This window comes from Aquarana catesbeiana, unplaced genomic scaffold (genome assembly GCF_042186555.1).
Source record: "Aquarana catesbeiana isolate 2022-GZ unplaced genomic scaffold, ASM4218655v1 unanchor228, whole genome shotgun sequence".
Taxonomy (NCBI): domain Eukaryota; kingdom Metazoa; phylum Chordata; class Amphibia; order Anura; family Ranidae; genus Aquarana; species Aquarana catesbeiana.
In genome coordinates, this window is record NW_027362655.1 from 2087786 (window position 1) to 2103324 (window position 15539).

The window sequence follows — 15539 nt, forward strand, 5'->3', positions numbered from 1 at the left end:
GCCTACCTTGACATACCCAGACCAATTCTGGAGTTGCCTATACCTCTTGCTCCCGCTCCCCCCCCAACCGGATCAACCTTCTGATGCCCTATTTTTATTTTTATTCTTTCTTCTTTTTTTTTTTCAGTGAGGTTGCACCTGGACATATGATGCTTTTTTCCTTTATTTTTCCCCTTTTTCTGTTCTGGCACACAGCTCTGACTTTTCAAGATGCGTTTCCCTGGCCAGCTGCTGCCCCCACAGCTGTGGCGAATGCTATTTGTTCATTCTGCCAAGCTAGTCCAGCGTAGGCAAAGTTTATATGTTATGTGTACTGATATACCTATGCTTGACTTACCTCATATTACAACTTATACATTTCCATTGGCTGCTATATATTCAAGGTCAAATGCCCTTCTCTCTGGCTCCCTGTGTGACCAGTGCTTGCACGCCGTTCTGCTTCACAGCCTGCTCACGCAGACCTGCCATATATGCCTATCATATGTTTTAATTGAAATGCATGCTGTCCTGTATAGTGCCTGTGATGTTAAGATGTGTTACAGGAGAGTGCTCCCTGCTGGCCCGACTGCAAACTTTCATACCCCCAGCAATACCATGACCTCCCTTAAATTAGTCACATGGAATGTGCGTGGGCTGAGAGCCAAACCTAAACGTGTGGCTGTCCTTTCCCATCTCAAGTCTCTACACGCGGATGTCTCTGTCCTCGTGGAAACTGATATCACAGGGCAGATGCAAAACGCTAAAAAAAAAAACCTGGGTCGGATGGTTATATCAAGCTTTAACAAAATAGCAGCAACGCTGCTAGGATGACCATAAAATTTATTCACTCTCTATTAGTAATGATATTATAAAGTGTTTGCTGCCTCTCCTCTAAATAAGAGTTTCTAGCCGTAACCAATAGCATATACATATAAAATGAAAATTCTATCCCTGGGGTGGTCTATGAGATGGGCCTCCCAGGGACAGAATAGACAGCTACTTCTGGTCAGAAGTAGCTGTCTATTCTGTCCCTGGGAGGCCCATCTCATAGACCACCCCAGGGATAGAATTTTCATTTTATATGGTTATATCAAGCTCCCTACACTTCTAGCTCTCGTGGTGTTGCTATACTGATTGCTATGGCAGTACAATTTCAGCTCCACTTTCTGCAGTCAGACCCGCAGGGCAGATACTTGTTCCTCCACGCCACCATCGTGGCCTGGAGGTCCTCCTTATAGCTTTTTATATTCCACCACCGTTCCAATTTGCTGCCTTACAGGAAGGTGTGGCCTTTATGGCCCGGCACCCCACGGTGCCTACTATCTGGATGGGGGACTTCAACATGTCGGTTGAACCCGCCCTCGATAGACTTCATCATTCTGCCCAACTGACGCCCCAGCCCCCACTCACCAGATTTGGAAGGTTCCTCTCAGAGTTTGCCATGACAGATACTTGGAGACACAAATACCCGATCACAGTCACTTACTCCTGCTTTACCCCCTCAGGGTCTGCTATGTCCCGTATTGACATGATTATGATCTTCCCCACCCTGGTGCCTGACCTCCTTGATGTGGGGTTCGGCGTCAGGGTCCTCTCTGACCATTCACCCTACTGGATGAGCTGCGATTACCCTCAGCTCCTCCGAGCTGCATGTGGAGGCTGAACCCGTTCTGGTTCACCATCATGTCGGACATGGAGGCTATTCAGAGACAATGGGCCCATTTTTTCAGCTTGAATATAGGGTCGACCTCGGTGGGGGCGGTGTGGGAGCCTTCAAGCTACCCGACCGCATGATTCTCTCTGCACGCATCAACAGACACAAGGCCCCCTGCAAATTTGTTCTACAACAAGCCAAAAAATGACTGAGTTCTCTTGAACAATTTTTCCTCGCCGACCTGTGTGCGACTAACTCTGCCCAGCTGCATTTTAGGCTCACTGACCAACTACACTTCGAAAAAGCCAAACACGGTATATTTTTTAGTAAACAAAGGATCTTTCAACATGGCAAACGCGCTGGCAAACTATTAGCATACATGGCCCACTTGGATCATAGACCCCCAGTGGTGGTCCAGCTACAATGGGTATCTGGAATCACGATCACAGACCCGATCCAGGTGGCGGATAAGTTTAAGCGGTTTTACGATGGTCTCTATACCTCCACCACTAGTCACTCCATGGACGAACTGACCCTATTCCTTCAAGGTATTCCTTTCCCCACCCTCACTCAATCCCAAGCTGAACTACTGGATGCAGCCGTTACCATAGAATGCATAGCAGAGGCACTGGCAAGTCTCCTGCCCTCTAAAGCCCCTGGTTCCGATGGCCTCCCCCTAGAATTCTATACTCAATTCCAAGAGATCCTCATCCCTAAGCTGCAGGCATTATACTCACATCTTTCACTCTGCCACACTCCCAAGTACCATAGTGAAGCCCTTATTGTCCTAATTCCAAAACCTGAGAAGGACCTCCAGAGAATCGTACCATCCAATATCCCTCCTACAATTAGATGTTAAAATCCTTGCTAAAATTCTTGCCTTGTGGCTCAACAAAGTAATACTCAGTCTTATACACGCGGAGCAGACGGGATTTATGCCCAACAAAAACACAGCATCCAACCTCCGGAGATTCTTCATGAATCTCCACACATGACAATATTGGATCCCGGGTAGTGGTCAGCCTGGACGCCGCCAAGACATTTGATTCTGTGGAATGGAGCTATCTGTGGGAGTGTCTCCGCAGGTTTGGCTTCGGCCCCAGATTCATTAAGTGGCTTCAACTCCTCTACCAGGCTCCCACTGCCCGGATCCAAGTTAACGGTAAGATATCTGACTCCTTCCCATTGTCCTGGGGTACTCAGCAGGGCTGTACCATATCCCCATTACTGTATGCATTAGCTGTGGAGCCTCTGGCCATTGTCATCAGGGCACATCCCAACATCAGGGGCCTCCGCATGGGGTGAGTGACTGAGGTCCTCCGTCTATATGTAGACGATATGCTCTTATACCTGGAGGATGCTGGCCCCTCTCTGGCGGCGGCTCTACAGCTAATAAAACCATTTGGAACCTTCGCAGGGCTACAGATTAATTGGTCCAAATCTCAAATTCTACCAATAGATGTCACTGTCCCCATGGCTGACCAAGCAGCACTCCCTCTGGTTAGAGCGAGCAAGATCAAGTACCTGGGTGTGCAATGCACCAGAACCCTTATGGACTATGCAGGCCTGAACCTAGAATCCCTTTACGACCCCTCAAATCTAAAACCCAAGTCTGATCCAGACTACGTCTTGGAGTTATGGGCTGCATCAATTTGGTAAAAATGATTCTCCTTCCCAAGTTGCTCTATCTATTTTGGCATGCCCCCCCCCCCATCTATTCCCACCCGTGTCTTCAAATCTATGGAGTCCATACTCAACACATTTGTATGGGGCTCCTCCCGTCATAAACTGTTGTGGCGAACTCTGAAATGCTCTGGGTGGTACTGCTTTACCCGACCTTATATTTTATTACATTGCCTCACAACTGTCTCACTTTTTCTACTTTAATCAACAGGATAGGGTTAGGTATTCCACCCTGGTATGCTCCTCTGTTGCCAACGTGGTGACCCATCCCTTTCAGATCCTGTTTTGTAGTATCCATGGGTCTTCACGTATTGGCAACAGACGCCATATGCTGTTCCATCACTGCAAGATATGGCAGCTTGCAATGGCCCAAGAGATTGATCTACTTCCTATACAACCATCTTCTGCTGCCCTCAGCCACTGCCCTTGCTTACCAGTTAAAATCCAAATGGGAGACGGACTGGGGGTTGTGGATGATGAGGAGTGGGAGGAGGCGCTGGCATCCTGTAAAAAGGTATCCCCCAAACTGTCAGATCGCCTTACACACCTTTATATTCTTCACAGGTCCTACCTTACCCCAATTTGCCTTTCCAAATATAGACCAGACCACAGCTCGGCCTGCCCAAGATGTGGGGACCCCAGAGGTACATTCTATCATCTACTCTGGTCCTGCCTCCCTCTCCAAGAGTACTGGTCACAGGTGATTACATTTCTCCATGACCGCATGGGCTCCCCCTTGATGCTGCGCCCCCACCAGTGTTCTACTGGGCCTCTTCCCCATCTCAGAAGAGGAAAAAGGAACCTAACGATAGTCCTACAGGAAACTCTGTTCATGGCTAGAATGCAGATAGCCCGGTATGGATCAAAATTCCGCCCCCCACTACCCAACAATGGATCAGGGCAGTGAATACCACACTCCCTTATAAAAAAAGTGTTATACTCATATAGGGGTTGCCCGGCCAAGTTTAATAAAATCTGGGACAGATGGCTGGAAGACTCCTCTACTTGTACAGATGAGGAATAACTACCTTACAATCAGCAGACCTTGGTATATCCCATGCCATTGCCCCCCATTTCCTTCCCACTTCAAGAGAAAGTAAGTCTCTCCGTGCTGTGCCCTGTCATATCTCCTGTCACACCCACACAACTGGTAATGAAATTTACATCTAGACGCATTTGATCCTGCCAGATCGGTTTGTGACCTTATTGAAACAATATGACCTCTTATATTTCACACTTATGATGGTTCTGTCAAATGCTTTATCCTTATATTTGGTGCTTGTTCAAATTTGAATGTACACTTGGGGTTTTTTTTATGCTCAATAAACTTTACTCTGATTAGTGTGTTTTTTCTTTGTTTTTTTTTAAAAGTTAATTTTAGGGGGCACAAAAAACACAATAAATTACACATTTTTTTTGTAAAATATAAAAGCCGAGGTTGCACCGAATAAATAGATACCCAACAAATCAAACAAAATTTGCATGTGCCTGTAAAATGGTGACAAACTTCAGTACCCTATATTTTCTATAGGTGATGCTTTAAAAGCCCCCTATAGGTCATCAGTTTAGTGTTACAGAGGAGGTCTGGTGATAGAATTATTGCTCTCTTTCCGCTGTGCGTGGCGATATGTAACGTGTGTATCGCAATCAATGTTTTCAGGCGTAGGCACTCCAATGTGTGAGTTTATGTATGTACATGCATATATGTGGGGGACGCGGCCTCAGATTATGTGCCTGGATTTAAATTTAATTTTGTACGATTAAAAAAACAAAACATTTTTTTCATCACATTGAGCAGCCTTTTTCAACCAGGGTGCCTTGAGGTTTCTTCAGGGGTGCCTTGGCAAAATGCCTAAAAATTGCCCCAAAATTGTATACAAGTCAGAGGGTGGATGAAGCCTTTTAGTTACACAAAGCCACAGGTTTTCATTGTACACCATTACAACCTTCTAGCTGCCAACCTCCTAATGACCAATCATGAGCTGATAAGGAGGATGGAAGTTGTCTGAATATCATCCTTGTGTGACCCTCCCCTGCCTCTCTCCATCAGCTTTGGGGTCTCATTAGCTGAGTGATGGAGAAAAACTGAACAACACCCAGAAGAAATCATCTGCCTGGTTTCCACCTAAAAAGACAATACATGGTGACCAAATCTCATCCCCCGGGATACAGATGAAAGCCAAGTTCTGCTTGGCATGCCATGGAGAGCAATGGCACAACCAGACTGTGTCCAGCTGTGTGTGTGTACTATGTGAGGTGTGTGTCCTGTGTGTGCTATGTGGAATGTGTGTGATGTGTACTGCGTGTGTGCTGTTTGAGGTGTATGTGCTGTGTGTGAGGTGTGTGTGCTGTGCGTACTGTATGAGGTGTGTGTGTGTGCTGTGCTCTGTGCGTGCTGTGCGTTCTGAGTGCTGTGTGAGGTGTGTGTGTGCTGTGTGAGGTGTGTTTACTGTGTGTCAGGTGTGTGTACTGTGTGTGCTGTGGGAGGAGTGTGTGCTCTGTGTGAGGTGTGTGTGCTCTGTGTGAGGTGTGTGCACTGTGTGTGAGGTGTGTGTGCTCTGTGCGAGGTGTGTGCTCTGTGTGAGGTGTGTGTGATGTGTACTGTGCGCTGTGTGTGCTGTGTGAGGTGTGTGCGCTGTGTACTGTGAGGTGTGTGCGCTGTATGTGATGTGTACTGTGCACTGCGTGAGATGTTTCTACCAAGTAATGTGTTTTGCAGGAACAATAAATCAGCACATTGCTGCTGTCAGAATAGATTTTTGTTACACACAGTAACAGTAATGTCTGGAGCCGATCGTTGGGTGCCAGTGATCAATCAGAGGCCAGCACCCGCTGATTGGTTGGTGCTGCAGCCAACCACAGCACAGACGGGATGATGGGGGCGTGCAGGTGCGCTGACAAACCCCCAACCCCCCCCCCCACTGACAGACCCCCAACCCCCTCAAATACCACCCCCGACTGACAGGCCCCTACCCCCCTACCTTTGCGGTAATATCGTGTGACATAAAAAATTGGAACTTTTATTCTCTAGGGTGTCTGCTTTCAGAAAATCTATTATGTTTGGGGGTTTTATGTAATCTTCAGGCCTAAAATGATTTTTATAAACGTGTGCAAAAAAACAGCAAAACCGTCTCTGGCAGTGAAGGGATTAAAGGGGAAGCTCACCTTCGGGAACATGTTACAACTTCTACCCGGAAGATTTGTTAGTTAAAAAAAAAAAAAAAACTGCCTCCTAACTTAGTTAGCTCCGAGATTCACAGCGAATTTGTCAAGCCCTGACCTAATTTGCCAAGCCCACCCTGTGGTATAGCACAGGGTGTCCCAGGTCCTAGCAGCACTTCTGCCAGCAGCACACCACCAGCCGTAGTCTGTAGCCGGCAAATTTCTCTGCCCCATTTACTGCAGCGGAAAAAAAAATACAGTGCCTGCCACCCACATGCCCAGCTTCTAAATGCAAGTTTGTCAAAGCTGTTGGCTCTCCAACTTCTGACTTTCAACCTGGTGGATTCTGCCCCCTTGTGCTGTACCACAATGGCAGGTTCCCAGTCGTTACTACTTTTCAAGTAAGGCCGTTCCATCTCTCTACCATCACGTGGAAGGGAATGTTCTGGCATCATTGGACAAGGCAGTCAGCCGTAAAATCCACCTTACTGCTGACACGTGGTCCAGCAAGCATGGGTAGGGACAATATATTTTGTTTACAGCACACTGGGTAATGCTGCTTACAACTCAAAACGATGCAGGACAGGGCTCGATGCTGCAGCTTGTTGTGCCCCCAAGTCTCCATACAGCTGGTGGTGATGATGTCAGACCTGTGAGCTCTACCCCCTCCTCCTCCTCCGCCACCTCCCTGCCCTCCTCTGCAGAATTGTCCTATGAACATCAGATACCCCCTAAGCGTTCAAAGGGCTATTCCCAGAGTCAGGCTAAAAGGTGCCATGCAGTGCTTCAGCTGGTGTGTTTAAGGGACAGGAACCACACCGGAGGAGAGAGGGGAAGAGGAGGATTCTGGCACTTTCATAGGCTTCGAAGAAGAGGAAGACATGCGTCAATCTATAAGCGATGGCTTTCCAACCCCAGAACCCTTGGGAGTAGTACGTGGCTGGGAGGAGGAAGTTCCAGATGCTGTCGTCCTGAGTGACCCCAAGGAGTCTGCTTCTCAAGCTTTGGCAAATTTGATGTGCATGGGCAACCTCATGCTTCAAAGCCTGCGAAAGGACCCAAGAATACGTGGCATAAAGGAGAAGGATAATTACTGGTTGGCAACCCTCCTTGACCACCGTTATAAGGGGAAGGTCTCAGAACTCATCCTGTCCCCACAGAGAGTGCAGAAGATAAAATCACTTGAGGACACTTTAAAGAGGATTTTATTGAACGTTTTTCCTGACTCCAGTAGGTTACAGTGTTGTGGAAAATGTAATTTTGAGTCTTCTGTTGGTCAAGAGAGGAGCGTTGGAGAAGGCGTCCTCCTAAGTGGGGCATTTCGAATTCTTTTTTAGTCCTCGCCGCCCAGGGCTTTCAGCTTCCACATCCCATCGGCAGTGTCTGCCTCACATGGTGGAAGATTACCTCGGGGACAAAACAGAGATGGAGAGCTTTCCAGCTGACAATCCACTGACTTACTGAGTCACGAGAATAGACCACTGGCCAGAATTTGCCCAGTATGCTATTGAGTTGTTGGGCTGCCCTACATCCAGCGTACTTTCAGAACAGGCATTCAGTGCTTCAGGAGGTTTTGTTACTGATCATAGAATGCGTCTGTCCACAGACTCCGTGGACCATTTGACTTTTATAAAAATGAATCAGTCCTGGATTACCAGCTATGAAGCCCCTGATGCCGATGCCACTGATTAAGTCTTTTTAGGATGTGGAATCTCTGCAGGACTTCGAGGCTGCCTATCTTTGAGGGTGTTCAATCATTTCATCTGGAAGAATGCTTTTGGTATAGGTTTCATGGGTGCAATTAACACCCAAAGACCAATTTTTCAGCACCTGTTTGACAGGTGCATATCATTGCAATTTTTTTTGCCTTCATCAAGAACACCTCTATAGGGTTACGGTTGGAAGGTGCGCCCGACACCCAAAGAGTAATTTTTCTGCACCTGTTTGACAGGTGCATATCATTGCAATTTTTTACAGCAAAGCCAATTCTTGCTTTCATCAAGATTACCTCTATAGGGTTACTGTGGGAAGGCACCACCGACACCCAAAGACCAATTTTTACACACCCGTTACTTCTATCCAAAGTCAATGTGACACCAGAATGTATCCAAAAAATCTCTAATCTTGTTCTCAGTGCACTACATTGTGGCCTCATCATATACACTGGCTCTCCAGCTGTTGCTGAGCAAAATAAAGACAGCTTGCAGGGAAAATGTCATTTTTTTGGCTTTATAAGTGCAATTATTGCTGCAGCAGATTCTAGACATGGTACAGATCTGCCACTTTACAAGTAGACTAAGGAGACCCCCCAGACACTATATTGGAAGGAATTCTTCATTTTTAGGCTTTCACTTTAAAAATCCAAAATTACTGCTCATTTAAAAAAGACGCTTTTCACAAACTTTTTTTTTATTGATACATGTCCCCCAGGCCAGGACCCGGACCCCTATAACCATTGTATGCCCAGTTACTTGCATATAAGCCTTCAAAATGGGCATTTTTGATTTTTGACGTTCGGGTTGATTTTAACGAGGTTCGTTATTCGGGCCTGAACTTTCGTGGTGTTCGGAAGTTCTGGTGCAAACCAAACAGGGGTCCATTCGGCCCACCCCTATTTATTACAAATTATATTAAAATATTAGGACATACAACAATCAATAACACCCTATAACTTGACAAGGTCAACAGATATCCAATAACCATTGAGGTTATGATCCTTGCATAAGTAAGTAGAAAATCCACAATTGTAGAGGATAAGTAGTATGTATATCAAAGGAATGATCCAACAATTGCTCCATGCTTGCTTGTCAATGCGTTTCGCAATATAGTAGCTTCCTCAGGACATAATGGGTAAGTGCTGATAAGCCTTGAAACCAGGCATAGGTGACAACCACACACAATAGATACGACTCAAGTTAATTTTGCCGAGGACCAGCTGTTCACCAAATAAGGTTAGCACTTATCAAAAATAAAGGAGCACTCCTCATTTGGGGATTTGCTTGTGAAGCTAAACCCACAACCCTAAGTAAGGTGAAGGCCCCTTCCCTCCTAAAGCTGGATAGCACAGGTGTCCATGCCGATTTTGAAACACACACACGAATCGGGGGGCACCTGTGCTTGAAAATATCGATTGCGATACACATGTTACATATCGCCGCACACACCGGAGTGAGAGCAATAATTCTTCACCAGAGCTCCTCCGTAACACTAACCTGATGACCTATAGGGGGCTTTTGAAGCATCGCCTATAAAAAATATAGGGTACTGAAGTTTGTCACCATTTCATGGGTGCACACAAATTTAAAGTTTGACATGTTGGGTATCTATTTACTCGGTGCAACGTCTTCTATATTTTACCAAATAAATGGGTACTTTATTGCGTTTGTTTGCCTTAAGATTCAATTTAGTGTATTTTTTACTAACATTTTGCATTTTGTAGACGTTTACGGTAAGATCGTGTGACATAAAAATTTGTAACTACCATTATTTTATTCTCTAGGGTGTCTGCTTTCAGAAAATATATAATATTTTGGGCGTTTTATGTAATCTTCAGGCCTAAAATGATTTTTATAAACATGTGTGCAGAAAATGCAAAAACAACTCGGGCAGCAAAAGGGTTAAAGCGGAGTTCCACCCATAAAATTTACTTTACAGAAATAAACATTATAATCCTTCAGCAACAATAATTGGACATTTTTTTTTCTACTCTTCCCTTCTTCACTGTTGCTATGGGATCTCCTGTATTCTGCCTCTTCAGCTCCACGGTGATCTACGTAATTTCCCTCGGCCCCTGTGCTCGCTAGGGCATGTGTGTCATTCTTTCCCAGGAGCCAGTAGGCAGAGCGGAGGGCTCTAATTGATGCGATGTGTTGTTTTGCTTGCGTCTATCTAGCAAGTTTCCTCTGTGGTATAAGCAAGGAGATTATTTCTGCAGTGTGTAAATGTACTTTACTATACAAAGATGCTGTACATACAAAAACTATTACAATATTAGAAATACAATACAAGACTGAAAGATCTCTATAACAAGCAAAATGCCTAGCAAACTGAACAGCCTATGGTCTATAATAGTACAAATACACTTAAAGGTTACTTATCTTCTGTTACTGTATGTTCGTGATCTCCATTGGCAACGATTCTCCTGGAGCATCAGGCAAGTTTCTTCTATCATGAGTGGCTTCAGATGTTACAGCATGATGGTGTGTATGTGTGTGTCCCTACTCACCCCTTTTATGTGTCAGGCTGTTTACCATAGTTACCAAATAACAGAAAACATACCTGTTTACTGTAGCTGTAGAAACAATGGACTGTTGAAAACTGTCAATTGAATACAAAAATGGTATCTACGTACCATTGATAGGAAAAACAAAAGGAAAACACCGCGCTGTGAAGGGATATTAGTGAATGATACTTGTGCAAAGACAAATTAAAAATAATGAAACCATAGAACAATCAATGATCAAAAACAATATACAAAAGCAGCTGCTAAAAGTAAGATACACGTTACTTATATAAATGGTTGTAAAGGAGCAGCGCTGTGACAAACCATGTAATACGGAGGCATACAATAAATATTCTCAAAAGTTCATTATTTGTATAATAAACAAAGTGTAAATAGGTATAGAAAGTCCCATTCAAAGGATCCTAGACAGCAGATACGTGGGTAGGTAGATGGCAGTTAATTCTTAGTCCTTCACCGCACCACTGTGATAATAATACAAATGCGCGCTTACCAAACAGCAAGCTTAGGAAGCTTGTGACCTTAACCCGGTCGGGGCCTTTCCAGGAGGGACCATCAAAGGAGAAACAGACCACCTTCGCTTGGGATAAGCACGCTGTTCAGCAGTTATCACTAATAGGAGAAATACCCCTGGCTAAGTTTTATGTGTTGATCTTGTCTTGGCCTCTTGCTATTCTGACTTTTGAAGCAAAAGTCAGAATAGCAAGAGGCCAAGACAAGATCAACACATAGAACTTAGCCAGGGGTATTTCTCCTATTAGTGATAACTGCTGAACAGCGTGCTTATCCCAAGCGAAGGTGGTCTGTTTCTCCTTTGATGGTCCCTCCTGGAAAGGCCCCGACCGGGTTAAGGTCACAAGCTTCCTAAGCTTGCTGTTTGGTAAGCGCGCATTTGTATTATTATCACAGTGGTGCGGTGAAGGACTAAGAATTAACTGCCATCTACCTACCCACGTATCTGCTGTCTAGGATCCTTTGAATGGGACTTTCTATACCTATTTACACTTTGTTTATTATACAAATAATGAACTTTTGAGAATATTTATTGTATGCCTCCGTATTACATGGTTTGTCACAGCGCTGCTCCTTTACAACCATCTACGTACCATTGTCTACTCAAACCAAGACAGTAATTTAACAGTCATTCTTTCAGTTTGAAAGCTGAAAGAATCCCAAACAAGTAATGTCTTACTTGTTTACTGTAGCTATAGAGACAATAGCCTGTTAATTGAACTGTCAATTGAATACAACAATGATATCTACCCCCATTGTATAAAACAGCATTTGTTGGAGAAATCTACTCAAGCCAAAAAACTGACAGTAATCTGACCAACTCACTATTGTAATATTGTCCCATTTATCTTATGTCTGATTAATATAAAAAAAAATCATATTTTTTAACAAACACAACACATGTGTACTTACTGCGCATGCGCGAGAACGGGCGGTGCTGGCTGGTTATTCAGCAGCACTGTAATCCCGGAAGTTTATGCTTGTTGGCTACGCCCTGCCCACAATCAAGATGAAACAAGAGAAAGAGAAAGCGCCTCTGAGTGCAAGCATTTAATTAAAGATAATAAGCACATGTACACACTTACAATTAGGTAAATGAAGTAAAGTTCCAAATGAAAAGGTCATCCTCGATCGATCCTGCGTCCATATGCCGAATATCTGTGATGTGACTCCAGAGGGATGGCCGCGGACCTCCGCTCGGAGAGACAGACAGCTGGGCAGCCGAGCTAAATGAAAGCTTCCGTGTTCTATGGGCGTGTGACGTCACCAGGAGGACTGTAGTGGACGGGAACACACGACGCGTTTCAGAGCATGCGCGAAGCTCACAGTGGGCCTTTTTCAAGTGTGAGAAGGACGAAAAGGATCAAGGCTTAAATAGTTTGACGCTGATGACCAAAGCAATCCAGCTGGATAGGAACGGAACGTGGGTGTATTTAACAGAAAACAAGTATACTGACACAAACATATCAGACATATCAAAAATATTTAAAAACGAATCTAAAAACGAAAGGGGAACAATTGACAAGCAGATTATATATCCCACAAAAACGTTAACTAGATATAATATATGTGACAATAAATAAATTAAGACCTCAAATGGTTGAGAATTTAAAATAAGAGATAGTAATAGAAAGAGATTCAAACGGCACAAATATGTGCTCCACATTATTTTGTTATTATGTCTAGCTAAAAACGGAAGAATATAAGATTCTAAAGGTATAAGTGTATAAATGTATTATTTTAAAAAACATCCCATATGTCAGCGGCTACCATGTATACGCTCAATGACTCATTGGATATCATGTTCTAAAAAAGGAGGTTACTAAAAGTGCATATTGTGACATGCAAAAGGGTCTATATTCGTGTTAGTCTAGTGTTCAGAATAAAGCATTAAAGAAAAAGAAAAGGGGAAAAAAACAGAGAAGGACAGAAAAAACAGAAAAATAAGAAATCAGGGAAGGAGGGGGGGGGGGTTAAAGAGAAGGAAGGAGAGAAAAAGGGGAAAGGAAGGAGGGAAAGAAGGGGAAAAAGAAGAGGGGAGGAGAAAGAGAAGAATAGAAAAGTAAAGAAGGAAGACCAGGATAATAAAAAGGAAAAACATAAAAAGAAAAATAGGATACAGGACAGTAATTGGTTCCCAGATGCTATATAATTGTATTCACCTCTAATTCTTCATTTAACCCATTAGGTGCCAGAGTGTCTAGGGTGTATATCCAGAACGTTTCAAGTTCGCACAATTTGGAGAAACGTTCAGCTTCAGATAATTTACGTGGTATGGATTCTATCACCCACACTTGTAAACCTACAGTGGATTGGTTATGATGCTCTAGGAAGTGGCGAGGAACGCTATGTTCATCGCAACCTTTTTCTATGAATCGGCGATATTTACCAGTGGGCAAATTGTACGACCAACATATAATAATTTGCATGGACATGTAAGACAATACACTTCATAATCGGTAGAACAATTATAAAATCCCTCAAGTTGGTATGTCTTATTTCTATGTTGGAAGCTACGTTGACCGTGGTTCACAAAGGCACAGGTCTTACACCAGGCCTTGTTACACCTGTACATACCTATAAGGGGAATAAGACACAAGGGCTTTTCAGATTTACCAGTCTTCAGTTTACTAGGTGCTATCCTATTTTTCAGTGTTGGAGCTCTTCTATATGTGACCTTGGGCCTATTCCCAAGGCTGTTCTGAAGAAGGGGGTCCTGTTTGAGAATATTCCAATGTTTGTGGAATATGCGTTTCATTTTCTTGTATTCACTGTGGTATCTAGTGATAAACCGTACAGTGTCATTGTCAGGTGGTTTTGTCGCTTTGGGTTTTTTTTCCGGGGAGAAAGGTGGCACAAGCTTGATCTATTAATTTCTTAAGGAACCCTTTATCTAAAAATTTCCTCTTAAGATGGACACTTTGGGAAATGTAGTCAGAGTCTCTGGTACAATTTTGTTGTAATCTACAGTACTGGCCTTTGGGGATGTTATTAACCCACTGTGGGTGATGACAACTATTAAAATGTAAATAAGAGTTCCCAGCAGTGAGTTTAGTGATCGAGATCTAAAAAAGAAAGACTATCTGCATTATGTACAAATGTGAATGAAAGACCTAGATCATTAGCATTGCAGTGGGAAACAAAGCTGTCAATAGAGGACGATGGACCATCCCAAATAACAATAATATCGTCTATATATCTGCCGAAAAAAAACAGATGTTGGGCAAAGGGATTATTGTTCCATATGAACCTATCCTCCCACAGACCCATGGTCAGGTTGACATAGGAGGGAGCAAAATTTGTTCCCATAGCTGTACCATGGGTCTGCAGGTAGAATTCCTCATCGAAATGAAAATAGTTGTGGTTAAGACAAAATGAAGTAGCTTCTGAAATAAATATAGCTTGTTTTGCATTAATAAGGGGATCCAGAGACAAAAAGTGTTGAACTGTCATTAGGCCTATATGATGGGGAATAGACGTATATAGAGAGTTGACGTCTAAAGACAGCCAAGAATAACTATCTTGCCATCTATAAGGTTCCAGGAGTTCCATCAAATGTATGGAATCTCGTACATAAGAGGGAAGGTTCTGAGCTAGAGGCTGTAGAAAAAAGTCAACATATTGTGAAAAGCCACTAGAGACACTATTCATGGAGGCCACAATAGGTCTACCAGGATGGTGGGATGAATTTTTATGCACCTTGGGCAGATGATAAAAATAAGGTGTACTGTAAAATTCTTTGCGTAGGAAATGGGCTTCATTTTTGTTGATTATTTCATCTGAAAGGGCTTGGTTGATTATTGTCTCAGCCTCTAATCTGAATTGGGGCAGAGGGACGGGAAGAGGCATAGACTCCCATGGGAGTCTATGCCGGAAGTGGGTGCAAATACCTGTCTTAGACAGGTATCTGCACCCCCCTCCCCCCTGAAAGGTGCCAAATGGGACACCGGAGGGGGGGAGGGTTCCGAAAAGCGGAAGTTCCATTTTTGTGTGGAACTCCGCTTTAAATTCTCAACCATTTGAGGTCTTGATTTATTTATTGTCACATACATTATATCTAGTTAACGTTTTTGTGGGATATATAATCTGCTTGTCAATTGTTCCCCTTTCGTTTTTAGATTCGTTTTTAGATAGTTTTTAAATATTTTTGATATGTCTGATATGTTTGTGTCAGTATACTTGTTTTCTGTTAAATACACCCACGTTCCGTTCCTATCCAGCTGGATTGCTTTGGTCATCAGCGTCAAACTATTTAAGCCTCGATCCTTTTTGTCCTTCTCACACTTGAAAAAGGAGCGCGCATGCCCA

General features: G+C 43.7%; 2 protein-coding genes across 2 annotated transcripts in view; one reads left to right on the forward strand and one right to left on the reverse strand.

Annotated features, from left to right (window-relative positions):
- Window positions 1-15539, reverse strand: part of LOC141121652 (uncharacterized) — a 447439-nt gene that overhangs the window by 256832 nt on the left and 175068 nt on the right. The window lies entirely within an intron of this gene.
- The window catches only part of LOC141121729 (uncharacterized), a 373994-nt gene that overhangs the window by 142504 nt on the left and 215951 nt on the right, over window positions 1-15539 (forward strand). The gene's annotated exons all lie outside the window — the stretch shown is intronic.